This window comes from Periplaneta americana, chromosome 16 (genome assembly GCF_040183065.1).
Source record: "Periplaneta americana isolate PAMFEO1 chromosome 16, P.americana_PAMFEO1_priV1, whole genome shotgun sequence".
Taxonomy (NCBI): Eukaryota; Metazoa; Arthropoda; class Insecta; order Blattodea; family Blattidae; genus Periplaneta; species Periplaneta americana.
Window position 1 is genome coordinate 14606886 of NC_091132.1, and position 7616 is coordinate 14614501.

The following is a 7616-nucleotide window of genomic DNA, read 5'->3' on the forward strand; positions in this document are numbered from 1 at the left end:
TATTACAATATTATATAGAAAATACGAAATACTCGTAATATGTTTTATATTTCACTATAAATCCAATCTAATATTACGGAAGTAATGTTAACAGAACTAATAAAGTTACACAAATAATATATCAATATTTTATGAATAATCAGGATCGTTCTTCATATAAACGCAAAACACAAAAGTAAGCTGCAAATCAAGATTTCAGGTATAACTCCCTGTAAAGTTGATTTGAATAATTTCGAGGGAAAAATTGTTCCGGAGCCGGGTATCGAACCCGGGACCTTTGGTTTAATGTACCAACGCTCTACCACTGAGCTACTCGGGAACTCTAACCGACACCGATCCAATTATTCAAATCAACTTTACAGGGAGTTATACCTGAAATCTTGATTTGCATAATACACGTCACTGTTCGTTAACAGAAAGCCACAATTTAAGTCACACGGAGTTAGTGTGCACTCGAAGTTGGTTGCTTGACGGTTGTCAGCCCACTTTGACGTCTGTGGATATAGAGGGAAAAATTGGATCGGTGTCGGTTAGAGTTCCCGAGTAGCTCAGTGGTAGAGCGTTGGTACGTTAAACCAAAGGTCCCGGGTTCGATACCCGGCTCCGGAACAATTTTTCCCTCGAAATTATTCACAAAAGTAAGCTGTTATTTATATAACGTGAAGCTTGTTCGACAACACAGAAGAACGAGCACGAAATTATAAGTGCACAGCTGAGAGTGTTGCAAGTACACAAAGTGTGAACACTGCTGTAATTGAAGGGCTCAGGAAAAAAAGTGGCACAAGTGACAAAATCTGAACAATTGATTTTATACGATATAAGTACTTTATGTTAGGAAAAAAGTGGTACAGTTGAATCTTCGATTGGTGCTGTCATATGTTGACCTGGAATTTGGACTCTTTGGAAAAACAGTGGAATGCTCAGAAAAAATATGGTGTAAGTGCATTGTCTTCTCCAAACGTTTATGTGCCTTGTGTAAGATGGCTAAAAAAAAAAAACAAGAACGTGATTTATTGTGATGTATTATCAACGATTATGGAAAGCAAGATGCTTTTATTCATTATTACTTATTTGTGTAATAATGGCATGTTTTTCTCATAATAAATGACCACTACTAACATGCCATTGTGAAGAATGGAAACATAACTTCTTCATTTCGAGATCCAAACCTTTTTTGTTACTCATCTAAATAAATAAATAATGATATATGTAATAATGCTGTAATTATTGTAATAATTACTATTATTAATAGAAATAATGAATATATTATTATGATGTACCGAAGTACATGTGATATTTTCGTGCAGATATTTTGCGTCATCATATGATGAAAAATGAGTGGAACAGAGAAAAATTCTCTCCGGCACCGGGTTTTCAGCTCTACGTGCTGACGCTCTATCCACCAAGCCACACCGGATTCGCATCCTGATGTCGGATCGAATCCTCTCAGTTTAAGTTCCACCTCTTGGGTTCCCTGTAGTGGTCTACTCTCATGCACTGCGTCATAGATGTATGACAGTGGTACAATGTCCACACATGTGCAGAGGTGCACTCGTTATGAGTGACTAAGTGGCCGGGATCCGACGGAATAAGCGCCGTCTTAAATCACTAAGTGATTATATTTTTCGCATATCATGTATTATTATGATGTACCGAAATGCATATGATATTTCCGTGCAGATATTCTGCGTCATCATATGATGAAAGATGAGTGTAACAGAGAAAAATTCTCTCCGGTACCGGGATTTGAACCTGGGTTTTCAGCTCTACGCGCTGACGTTCTATCCACTAAGCCACACCGGATTCCCATCCCGATGTCGGATCGAATCCTCTCAGTTTAAGTTCCACCTCTTGGGTTCCCTGTAGTGGCCTGCCCTCATGCACTGAGTCATAGATGTATGACAATGGCACAATGTCCACACATGTCCACTCTGTCATCGCTGGGCTCTGGTTGCATCGTCGAGGTAGGGGCGGGCAAAGAAGACCAATAACGTAGTACACAGTACGTAAAAACGTATTAAATGGCCTTTGATTGGCTAATATTTTTACCCCCTTTTATGTAAAACGAAGGGAGTCCACTGATATATAAATCGTTCAACTTGGCTTTCGGCCGGGAATACGCGCATCGGATATGCTTGCATGGCCGGCCTAAAGATAAGTGAATACTTATCTCCGCAACCTTGCGCGTATTTTACTGATATAACTGATTAATAGTATCATAACATAACGTAATATCCTGTGTAGTCACGTGACTAGCCGCGGTAAAGAGTTTTAAAATGTAGTGTAACAGATGATGAAACACTAGCGTAACGTAACGTAACCATCTGCGTTGACACGTGACAGTGGACGCGATGGAGCGTGAAAGATTAACACAACCGAACTGTCTGCGTAATCACATGTGGCCGCCAAGTGGTGGTGGAACAGTAACATAACTTGAGATAGCTTCTTAAGATCGTTCCTTTGGTGGTAGGACACATCATAGCACCTGTGTCACACTTGGCACGCGGAGTGATTTTTAATGGCAAAGAGAAAGGAGAATTATTGAAATCAGATGTGCTTAGCATTCCATATCATGTACCGTTTCGCTACTCGTGCTTTCGCCCTTTGCAATAAATCGTCACAGTTTGAAAGTAAGTAGCTAATTCGCTAGTTGATTTGTTTCTTCTTTTGTGATTGTAATAATAGATTAATAATAATAATAATAATAATAATAATAATAATAATAATAATAATCATCATCATCATCATAAGGAATGTGAATCCGTATTTAGAATACCGGGAAATGTAAGGGAATTTTGGAACAAATCCGGAAACTTCATCCTTTTTCGGTAAAATATTAATACAAATTTTAACCACTTAATTAGGTTGATAACCCCAAGCGAGTAACATACAGCCAATCAACCAGCTCATTGACACTCGACTGACCTATGAGAATCTGATTATGCTGACTATTATACTTTTACTACGTCTAGGCTGACCAGACGTCCCCGATTTCCGGGGACAGTCCCCGGTTTTGAGTTGCTGTCCCCGGGGAGCAAATGTCGCCGCTTTTGTCCCCGGAAATTAATTTTTTCCCCAGAAGCTTTGATTTTGTTTCAATAATCGATAAATTAATCGAGTTTTGATCGAGTTGAAAAAATGTTTTATGCTCGACCTTGCCGAAATGTAGTAATTATACACCTGGTAGCAGTCCTTTAATGTATGTCATTAAAGTACACCTATTCATTAAAGTTCAGGTTTTCGATTATTCTCGGATATGCAATCGAAAGACAACGAGGGAAACGTCACAGAGGCTGGAAATCCAATACTGTCGCAGAAGGTTATGTTCTGTTACTATAATAATTAGCGTTAATTGTAAATAATATTCATATAAATTCAATTTGTCATCTCGTTTTTCAATTCTAAATCAATTTCCAGGTTATATCAAAATTAGTTCATGTTATTCTCTACATCACATCAAGGTCAATGACATTGTTCCTCGGAAAAAATCAATACTTTCGCGTCTGCGCACATCTCACATTTTACGAGCTATGCACAAGGTCACTTCCGATCTTCAGTCAGATACAAATAAAATGAATACTTCTGAATAATTTCAAGTTAGAAATATGGTCGAGCATAAAAAGTCGTATGCAACTTGCCTATAATGGTAATTAAGACGCTCGTATGAAAATTATGAAACTCGCTTGCGCTCGTTTCATAAACAAACATACTCGCGTCTTAATTACTATAATTATAGGCTCGTTGCATAATGTACTATTAATATACTGTAATACATAATTATTGTTAAATTTAACTTGTGTTCGGTGATAAGCATAAGTATTAAATGTTGTATATCTGTATACATTGTGTCGTTATATTACAAAACAACTATTTTAATTACTTACTAACATATTTATTTTGAGGCTTATAATTTATTTTGTCAATTTCTCCGGGAATTTTTGAGACAAACATAAATCACAAAACGTATGAAGACTCACCTGCTTCATCCATGATTTTAAACATGTGAGTGCATTCACATGCTCCGAATTAAGTGCCGCTCTACGTTTAGTAACAATGTTTCCTGCATCACTAAACACGAAAAAACTTTTTTTCTGTCAAGCACTTCTCCACGATCGTTCAATTTAAATTCAAACGTTTCACCGAGTTTACCTTTCAAATTCTCATATGACATAATGGAGTTTACACTTTTCACAAACCAAAGACAACTGATTTTTTTCTTTATCAAACTAAACACACAACCTTCATATACAAACTCAGTACAGAAACTGCAACTGCAAAACTACAGCGGTCGAAACAGAAGACTGACCCCTATTGTAATCGAATTACCAGATTTTAAAAAGGGAAGATAGTTATGCTCTCAATTGCACACAGTGTAGACATGGCTATTTTAAAAGGTATGAGGGGAACGAATCCCAGAAAAGTATGTATTTCATATGCTAGGAAGATGAGCTGACAAAAAGGTGGAAGTTTTCTTGGGTTTCGCATTGTGTTTCAACTTTCAATAGAGGTAGACTAGGTCACTGTCCTCATATCTCCATCTCTTTCTGAAATGTTTGTGCAAAGAGTTTTCCTACTCTACCTGGTTTACAGTTAAAAAATAACAGTACTCTTGTGCTTTTAAGTAAGCAATTTCCGAGAGAGAAATATTGTCGGAATTTTTAGTATGAGTTCGTATTAACAAAATAATAATTAATATCAACTTCAACCGATTAATTTTAATCGACACTATTATTCGATTAAATATTTTTGATCGATTAATCTTACAACATAAATTGATGAATCGATTAAATTCCACAACACTATATTTTACATATAAATATTTAAGTATCGTCATGGAACTGCTGTGATTTATTCACATTTCTGAAAAGTCCTTAGCATGAGACAGAAGACCAGCGAGCATAGTATGAGATATTCTGCACTCTTTGAGAAGAACATACCATCTTTGTCTTTCGTCATCTTATCATTCGCGTTGCTGCGAAAGCGTTAGAACTGCCGCAACGTCCAGTTCTAAGTAGTTCGAAAAATGAGGAATTTTGTGACAAACGAACAGCTTAAAAGTGGTATGATTTTTTTCAACATAAAAAAAAAAGTAATTCATTTGAAAATCTTCTCAAAATAGTGTCATTAATCATGTGTCTTCCAGTCAGTAATTCATCAGTTGAAAGACTATTCTCCACAATGAACTCAATCTGAACTGATGAAAAGTCAAGAATGAAAGTTGAAACAGTTAAAGCTTTGTTATAAGTGAAAACAAACTTTCATTTCTCATGTGAAGACCTTAGTGTGAAGTTGTATGGAAATGAACAGATCCTTAAAAAGATACATTCTTCAAACAAGTACTTGTAAAATATGCGTGTTAGAGTTCAATGTGTACAGTAGTGGCAAAAAAAAATCGGACCGATCCTTGTAGCTCATTTCAGAGCTTTGTTCACTCCAAAGCACGATAGACTGGTAACTAAGACTTTCGTGGTTCGAATCCTGCCTGGGAAGGACATTTTTTTTTTTTTTTGTTCCTTATTCAAATTTATTCCCAATACTTTTCGATTGCAGCGATATTTTACTATTTAATTAACTTATTATTCCCAGAACATGAATTTTACCAGCAATCGAAAAGTATTCGGAATAAATTTGAATAAGGAACCAAAAAAGTTTCCTTCCCAGACAGGATTCGAACCACGAAAGTCTTTAGTTACCAATCTATCGTGCTCTGGAGTGAACAAAGCTCTGAAATCAGGTACAAGGGTCGGTCCGGTTTTTTTTTTTTTTGCCACTACTGTACAATATTATGTAAAAGACTTCCATGCATGCGTCGGTACTGAAATTAAATTCTTAGTGGCTATAATTATGTGTAGGAGTTACGTGTAGTTATGCATTTAATTAAAAAAGTTAAGATACTCTATCAATTTAGTGTGCAAAGTTCTATCATTGTATCTACTGTTACATGTTATTTTGTGCAACATTTCAACGGAGAGTGATTAGGTAAGGGCGTATGATTTTTCTTGAAATTGCCGATGTCCCCTGCTGGATCATAAAAAATCTGGTCAGCCTAACTACATCATACTGCGTTTGACCAAAAAACGGTAAGAAAGGACGTGTTTCAACTAATCATGGTTATTTATCGCTACAATTTTATTACTTACCTAGTATTTGTTTTTATCACTTCCTTGGCATTTGTTTCTTTGTTTTCCAACATTTCAAACTGAAAATGTCTGGAATAAAGTTTTTCTCTTTTTTTTTTTTTTTACGTTATGCAAAATTAAGGAAGAAAAATGCTCGAAGAAAAGAAAAAATGAGGGGGCCGGAAGATTTAAAAATCATTTCCAAATACGAAAGATTCAAAATAGTTAATACAAAAATAGAATACTGTAGTTATGAAAAATATTATACATCAATAAACTGAAAGGAAAAGAAGGGGCATGGAGATGGAGGGCACAGTCTTAAGTTATTTTCATTTCATAATTATTATAAGCAGCACTTCACGGCTTCTTTTAGGCGTGGCAGAATTCAATGCAATCTTCAGTAAAGTTGCGCTTTGGAATCACTTTTTTTTTTATTACAACGCAGCAGCGAACTTGAAATATGTTTTCACTGTAATGGCAGTCACGTGACTCAACGCACGAGACGAGAAAATGGCGGCCTGGGAGCTTATCCATGACGCCGCTCATACAGGCGAGCGCGCGAAATTTATGAATTCAAATTTTTTAATTGCTGATGTTTTATTTATTTTTTGAACCGTAGGTTACCGGTATTGAAATCGTGGACGATGACTCTACTAAGGCTGTGTGTACGTGTTTCTTCTTCTTCTTCTTCTTTTCTTCGCGGATTTTAGGGCATTTGACTCCTACCTATTTAAAATAAATGTAACGTATAGCCTATTTGATCTACACACGTGTTCTCTGATTATACGTTTTTATACACATAATAATTCACTACTTTGATTACTTTTGGAATGTTGCTGCTGTTTATAATTATTTATTTTGTTGAACAATTTGTTTCAGAATGCATAGCTACGTAATAAGATGATAAATTCTCGTTTCCTCATTGAACTTGGAAACCAATCTTCATAATCTCGAAACGTATCAGCTTATCCGGAATTGATGTTCTTAAATATATTAATTTTAGTATTAGCTCTTATTTCAAATCAAAATCCAGTAATAATAATAATAATAATAATAATAATAATAATAATAATAATAAACTATTATTATTATTTATGAATAGACATTAAATAAGGGAAACAAAATTTAAATCGTCAGGTTTTGTGGTAATGGTGTCTTGAAAAAAATGTGCCTATGCATTGTAAGGCCAGAAAAAGTAATAATAATAATAATAATAATTATTATTATTATTATTATTATTATTATTATTATGTACATAGGCCAAATAGAAATGATCAGGACGAAATTGAAATACAAACTGCTGAGCCATTTATACCCGAACCCACGCTTTCAGAAGTCGAAATTGCGATAGAAAATCTCAAACAACTACAAGTCTCCAGGTATCGATCAAATTCCAGCAGAATTAATACAAGAGGGTGGAAGTGCATTATATAGCGAAATTTATAAACTTGTCCTTGCTATTTGGGAAAAGGAAATTGTACCAGAACAATGGAAGGA

General features: G+C 35.3%; 1 non-coding gene across 1 annotated transcript; it reads right to left on the reverse strand.

Annotated features, from left to right (window-relative positions):
- Window positions 1-247: 247 nt before the first annotated feature.
- Window positions 248-319, reverse strand: TRNAN-AUU (transfer RNA asparagine (anticodon AUU)). The gene has a single exon. It is a non-coding gene; the product is annotated as a tRNA-Asn (tRNA).
- Window positions 320-7616: the final 7297 nt, after the last annotated feature.